The sequence below is a fragment of the Rhipicephalus microplus genome, chromosome X (genome assembly GCF_043290135.1).
Source record: "Rhipicephalus microplus isolate Deutch F79 chromosome X, USDA_Rmic, whole genome shotgun sequence".
NCBI lineage: Eukaryota > Metazoa > Arthropoda > Arachnida > Ixodida > Ixodidae > Rhipicephalus > Rhipicephalus microplus.
Window position 1 is genome coordinate 423,544,380 of NC_134710.1, and position 7,758 is coordinate 423,552,137.

A 7,758-nucleotide genomic window follows, 5' to 3' on the forward strand; every position below is an offset into this window, starting at 1 on the left:
GATCGGCTGGAATAATCTCAGACATAACCCATGTCACCTGGCGAGCGACTCGGTGTCTTGCAGTGTAGCGTGATAGCAGTTTTTTATCAAGACCTACACGGCGAGGAGGTGACCACAGAAGGACAAGGGAACACGTCCGAAATGTACGTTTTTATTATGATAATCGCAGAGAGGTCTTTTGTGCTGCCTTGAGGCCTATAGACGGTTACGGGTGAGTTGGTGTGCATGGTCAGCTCAAGCAAAGGCTCCGCCGGCATATTCAGTGACGTAGCGTCTCGGCGTGCTGTATATACCAGCGCCGCTTTTAAAAAACTTAACGTCCCAAGCTCCAAACCTCGTTATTCTTTCCCCTTAGCGCGCGCAGTATTCACTGTTTACAGCTTCCATGACAAGAAGTTATTGCACCAGCTCCCACTACAAAAAATTACGCGGAAATGCGGAGAAGCGCTGGAGTTTGTTTCCGTTTCCTTTCGTATGTTTGTTGGTAGGCTACGATTGTGCGAGGAATTGCGCATATGTTACTCCCCTCCTAATTATGATGAGTGTCACAAAGCTAACAGCCAATGCTGTTAAGAGAGTGCAACCAATCGTGCGCGCAGAGCATTATATATGAGCGCAATGCTGTGGCGTTGGTGAGACAAATAGCAGAGGAGACAGCGCTCTGCTACACCCTCCCACCACATTAAGGCAGTCCACCGTGCGCCCAACAGGGCTGCATAAGTTACGTGATTTCTTCCTTTTCTACCCACTACCACCACCACCACCTTGCACTCACGCGAGAGAAGGGCCTTGGTGATTGTCTACCATCCCACTGCGCATGCGCAAACTCCCGCCTCGGTTCGCGTTAATGCGAGGAGAGGACGGTAAGTTGGCGCAGGTGCCGAAAGGGTGTTCAGCCCGCAAACCTCCATATTAAACTCCACTATGTGCTGCTTCGCTTGTAGAAATATGATTGATTGATTTGTGGGGTTTATCGTTCCAAAAGCACCATATGATTATGAGACACTCCGCAGTGAAGGGCTTGGAAAATTTCGACCAACTGGAGTTCTTTAACGTGCACCCAAATCTGAGAACACGGGCCTACAACATTTCCGCCTCCATCGGAAATGCAGCCGCCACAGCCGGGATTCCAACCCGCGACCTGCTGGTCAGCAGCCGAGTACCTTAGCCACTAGACCACCAGCGGGGCGCTTCTAAAAATATGTGTTTAGATACTGCTCGAGTATATATTGCGCAGTTCCAGCCAATAATTTTTGTTGTAAGTCAGTAACGCTGTTTGTCACCTTTTTTCATTGTCCCTCATTATTGGCACTGTTTTTATGTTAATAATTTCGTACCAACTCGCCCAAGCAACCACGTTCACTCACACTGATAGCAAAAGATGTGACTGCCCTTCTCAATTACGAAGCACATTACTTATAAGCAACATGCGAACAAGTTTGTCAAAAAGTAATGGTCCCAAATAAAACGCCTCACAAAAGTGCTTCCTCCGTCTTGCAAAAACTACAGAAAGATGAAGTACAGTGAGATTTCAAGACACACAGGAACGTTTATTTGAATAGTGGAATGCAATAAAACATCATAAAATAGGCTACGTAACACCTCAGAATTTTCACAATAGAGTAGCTCACTTACAGTTATTGAGGCGCGAAGAAGCTCAAACACACATATAGTCAAGGCTCACTAAGACCCATTTGCTAGCAGTATGAGAAGCTTGCGAATATGATTTACTGAGGCACAGAAGGCGGACTCTCAGGCAAAGAATTCAGGGGTAATGCAATGGCAGACGTAAGCCGACTCATACAATCAGCTGCATTGCGTGCTCGGTCTCGGTGAAACTTGCAGCCCCTACATCCACAATCTTCCGTGAGCTCGCCTGCTGTCCATCCGGCGTCCTGGATTGTCCATAGTTCGGCCCCGCACTGCGCCATACCCAAGTTTTGCGCATCGAGTTTAGTGCCTGCCATAGAGCGATATCGCGGTAATGCAAGCGCACTATGTAAAAGAACGAGTACAAGTAGGCAGCAAGGAAAAGGCCAGATAGAGTGACCACGCTGACCAACACCATGATGCGTCCTTCCAGCGCTTGCTTTGAGGAGATTTCGATGCAATAGAAGCAGGTGAGGACGGTCAGCGGCGTCATGACAGCGAAGCAGGTCAGGTCTCCTAGCGCACGCCACTGAGAGCCAGCGTGCAGAGCCCAGTAGAAGAACTGACGGATGCCGGTGGCTTGAGCCCCGGTTGCAAAGCGGTGGTGGAAAATCTCGCAGTGGTCCACGTTCTGGGTGTTCAAGCAATCTTCCAGGCAAGAGACGTGCAGCAGACCCATGTTGCCCGAGCACTTACAAAGCGACACGAGACATTCTGTCTGGTCTCCCTCGTGGCAAATTCGGCATAATGGTGTGCTGCTGGTCGTAACGTTGAGACAGCCGGCAGAAGATCCAGGATGGCGGCCAGAAAATATGAGATTGCTTTCGATAGGGCGCATTGTATCTGGTCTGATGGAACCGGGAAGTGGTAAACCCGCCGGTCAAAAGATTACAGTCTTTTGGTATGTTTCGTCACGTACGGGGCCCCAGACCACGAACACGAGGCAACCGGGGGGATTGAGTGACGAAGAAGACTCAATGTCGAGAGAGAGCTCCCGCCAAGTGGCACCGTGACGCTTCGGAGGCGGTGAGAGAGAGAGCACAATGGCGAATCGCAGTTCTCCTCTTTGAATGTGGGAGCCTTCCACTCGTTGTTGTGGGCGGTCTTTCGATACGCGATGCGGCGTCGTATGTAGACTGTAACATGATGAAGCCGTGGGAGGTCTGCCGCTACCTCGAATGCAGCACAAGCAGAGCTCGATTGCTAGAGGGCATCTTCGGAAGGAGTCCGGTGGCTGTTGCTAGGCGTAACTGTACTCTAGAATTACGGTCACCGACTTCTTCAGAAAAAACAGGGAAAACAAAAGCAACACCAGACAGTCCATGTGAAAGTTAGTGCAGCTCCCCGTGGAGTACGTGTGAATGAAGCAGAGATGAAATATCGACCACCTTTGTAGTTACTCTAAGCTGTCTTCATTGCAGGTCGTCAGGTTTTTGGTATAAAGAAATTCTTTCTTCGCAGCTTAAGAAAGAGCAAAGGTGCCACCGCTTTAAAATGATCGCTTCGTGCTAAAACGAAAAAAATGCCTATACGTGGCTTTCACTTTTTCTTTCACTACTCGGGATATGCAGCGACGTGACCATTACCACGTATTACTGTTGAATTGCGTGGTTTGGGAAAATGTGCGTTTTTGAGGGAACATATTGACACCAGAAATTGCGAAAATTGTTAACCCTTCTACTAATTGTTGCATTGTGACGTCAGATAAATAAACACAATGGAGGGCACGAACAGCGAGCACAAGAGGGGGGAAGTTAGCAATGCATTGTCCTCCCTTTCACATGCCAACTTCACGTACGCATTTGGGAGGTGTGAAGGTATAAGTAGGCTAGCGGTCGGACCCTTGAGCCCAATAGGTTTGATTTTCTGCCTCTGGTATACGAAAACACCGATGCACGACGAGTCTGGTGGCTGGTAGAGAAGCCAAAGTAGACTAAAAAATACTCTGTGCACCTACAAGTTGGGCTTTAAAATCGTATATTGATCTTGGTTCTTCATACTTTACAATAATGTTTTGGAAACGCTATTGGCCTCCTTAGTAGTATATACAATAACGTTTATGAAGCTACCATTCCAACACTAAAGAAGGGAAAATTACACTGTAGATCGGCAGGCTCGGGTAACAATGATTTGACGAACAGCGTAATTATATTGTTGTAGGTGAGTTGGATTTATGTCCGCGTGTTTTGTTTGGCCGCAAAGGATGGCAAACAAATTTCTGCGTGTTAAGATTCGATGGATATAGAATTGCAGTTAAATAGATAGCTCGGCAGCAACCTAAAGATGTCATCTGAACTTGACATATTGTATATTGGGAAATTCTTCTTTAAACATTTTTTACTGTTTTTGCAGAGAAAGCACTGCACAGTCGGACACATTCGACGGCATCCTTTCCATTGCAACACAAAACAGAAAAGCAATAAAACATAGCAAACCATCTACTTGAAGGAAGTCTGAAAATCTTTTTTGAAGTTTTGTCAGCGTTTAGTCAGCATCATAAAAGCGTTCACACCTCAAATTTAGTGACACGCCATGCACTGAGCCCGCTGCAGGCAACCATATCATTCTTTCCCTTTCACCTCTGTCTTGCCTCCTCAAATCTTGAGACACGCTGGAGTCACTTTATTGCAGAGCTCTCATGAGTGCACTCGACGATTTAGCTTTTACCGTTTTTTTGAGCTCCAAAATGGCTCACCGACAGGTTGTGCGCAGTCTCGCAGGCCATTCCGTAGTGCGACCGGCAGCACGCACGCCCTCTGGCAACAGAAGGCAAGATAGCGGCGTGGTTCAGATCTGCTCCGAGGGTTGCCGCCATCCTAACAGTGGTTCTTACTTGAGCGCATTCTACAGCCCATGTCAACCAATCAAATACGATGGCTTCCGACGTGTTCCGACCTGGTCAAGTGGCTGGAGCATGTCGCTCGGTGAATGGGTGATTTAAAACGCATTTGGCCAAGTTGCAACGATCTGAGCCGATATGCAGACATTCGAAGCTTTCAACCGTTGTAATAAATTACACAGTTTACGCAAAGAGCAAACGTCAGTCTCTTAATAACCCTTGGTTCTTTGTATACTGGCCAAATGTGTTTGTGCAAAATCGTCAAAATCGTTTCCGGGCGCGTTCAACACGTGGAGTCGATTTTGTAACGGATTGATTGATTTGTGGGGTTTAACGTCCCAAAACCACTATTTGATTATGAGAGACGCCGTAGTGGAGGGCTCCGGAAATTTTGACCACCTGGGGTTCTTTAACGTGCACCCAAATCTGAGTACACGGGCCTACAACATTTCCGCCTCCATCGGAAATGCAGCCGGCACAGCCGGGATTTGATCCCGCGACCTGCGGGTCTTTATAACGGATAGGTAATTTAATTACTGTAAGTACTGGGTGAACAATATGACACCATTACATCCACAACCAGCAACCATCTTCGTCTTCCTTTTTAGATGCGGAAGCATCTTATACTCGCGCCTTGTAGTGCGCCGTCCGCACCGTCCGCGCCGTCCGCACCGCTTCTCGAACATTCGACAGCTGACGCGCGCGCATGCGCCGTCGCGCCGTCGCCCACTCTTCCACCATCTGTGCATCCCTTCCTCCTCTACACACCGCGCGCGCTTCACTCCTCCACCATCTGTGCACCCTTCCTCCTCTACACACCGCGTTCGACATCTACAATTCTCCTGATTCTCCAGTGGACGCGCATGTGGCGTCGCGCTTCGAGAACATTCAACAGCTGACAGTGCATGCGCCGTCGAGCTGTATATATACTCAAGGTCGGCGCTCGCTCGCTCAGTGGCCGCTCGTCGGTTGGTTTGTACGGCGCGTCGACGTCCAAGGTCGCGGTGAAATGAATTCCAACGAATCCACAAACACAATGATCGACGTCCCTTCGACCAGCGCCGCCCTTTCGCATACGTGTGTACGTGTTCACTCATTTAACACCCCCTCCTACAACCACGTTAACCAATTTAGCCATCGACCCAAGTAAGTCGCAATTTAACACCCCATTTCACAACCACGTTAACCAATTTAGCCATCGACCCAAGTAAGTCGCACTTTAACACCCCGTTAACCAATTATATGCTCCGCATCCTCCTCAGTATTCCCCCGAGGGAAGCTGCGGGCAATTTTTTCATGCAGCAACCTGCAGCGGCTGTTCTGTATCATAACCCCCCGGTGGTGGCTGACTATCTCGGGGCGTGGTCTACACGTATGCGGTGGAAAGACAGTGATAAGACTTGAATCGAGCTATGTGCACGATTTCTTTAGAAGCTGACGTTGACCACGTTAGATCGGCGTGAATGATCTCAGACGTAGCCTAAGTCACCTGGTGAACGACGCGGTATCTTGCAGTGTAGCGTGAGAGCAGTTTTTGATCAAGACCCACAGGCCGAGCGCGTTGCCACAGAAGGACAAAGAAACATGGCAAAAAGTGCACATTTTGATTATGAGAATTGCATAGGGGTCTCTCTTGCTCCTGTTAGGCATAGAGACGGTGCTGGGTGAGTTGGCGTGCGTGGTGAGTTCGCGCGAAAGCTTCACAAGCATATTCAGTGACCTATAGGGCAGCAAGGTGTCAAAGGGCTGGGCGGGTTATCGGCCATATAGAAAATAGAATGGCGAAAAGCCAGCAGTGTCGTTACCGGAGCGTCACATATGCAATGCGAGCGTCACACATCGCACATGAATGTTCCATTCCAGGTGGTCACTGGCTAGGTATATTTAAAGTATTTCAGTTATGGTCGGGTTCAGGAGCTCTGTAAGAGCGTTCGTTTTCGGATGGTACGAAGTTGGAAACTTGCGCTTTGTAGAGCAAGAGCGCAGGATTTCTTCAATGACAGCTTGGAGGAAGGTCTGGACCCGGTGAGTGAGGAGTTGGGGTAGAGCTCCGTAATATGATGTCGTACACGAGAAAGTCTGTCACATCGGTAGAGCAACTTTGCCGAAGGGCTTGTGTGATAGCGCATCATGGCGCATAGTCAGTGATGACAGCAATTCATTTGTTGCCCGAACTGGAGAGCGGGAACGGGGCAAGCAGTGTGGCAGCTTGGGCTCGTGTCTTTCGTGTCCTTCTTGTCTCTGTGTCGTCGTTTTGTTCTCGCGCTATAACTATCGTTAGGGGCAAGGAGGTTGAGGTCAACCCGAAAACAGGCTCAGTGGTGACGTTGATTGGCTGAAGGCATCGAGCAATAGGGAAGATGGGCTTTTGTGGCGCTAGCAGGGCTCACAAACGGCGGCGTAACGTAGAAAAGAACAAGAACCACCAGGCCGAAAGAAGCAACGATGAATATGGTTGCATGTCTGAGAAGCGCTGAAGTGGCCCGCCAAGAGAGCGTCATGACGTTGATTAAGGGCAGTCGCACAGAGGGGTGCCGGTATGACAGGGCGTAAGTCAGAGCTATATGGACCAAAGTTCCAGTGGTAGAAGATACCGTCTTGAACCAGAAACATTTGTAGGAATGCGTCGTGAGGCATTGACTCAACCTTCTAAATGATGGCTCGCAGAGAAGCATTCCGGTGTTCATCATTGCCAAGATGTAGTTGTTACGACACAGGCAGAACGTCTGAAATGCTGTCAGTATGGGCGGTGTTTTCCGCGGGTTAGCGGGATAAACCATCCGCATCTTGATGCAACCGTCCTTTTATATACATTACGGTGAAAGTGTATTCTTGTAGACGTAGGGCCCAACGAACGAGGCGTCCTGTGTCATCCTTGAGTGAGGTCAGCTAGCTGAGCACGTGGTGAGTGATGACGTCTCGGAATAAGCAACCGTATAAGTATGAATTAAACTTGGCGACTACCAACACAAGAGCGAGGCACTCACGCTTTGTGATTGACTACTTGCTCTCGGCGGCAGATGACAGTCCCCTTGTGTTAGCTATATCATGATTGTGTTCGCGTTAGTGCTCCAATATTTTGATTCTGCGTCATGCTCACTAGCGTCAGTAAGAACCTCAGTTGAAACTGAACAACAGAAATGAGCTAAAATTGGTGGTGTTGTAAGCAGGGTCGTGAGCTGAAAAAAAGATGAGGCTTGATCAGCACCCCAGAAAAACGGGGCGTCCTTTTTCAGGATGTTTGTGAGTGAGCGGGTAATGGTTTTGAA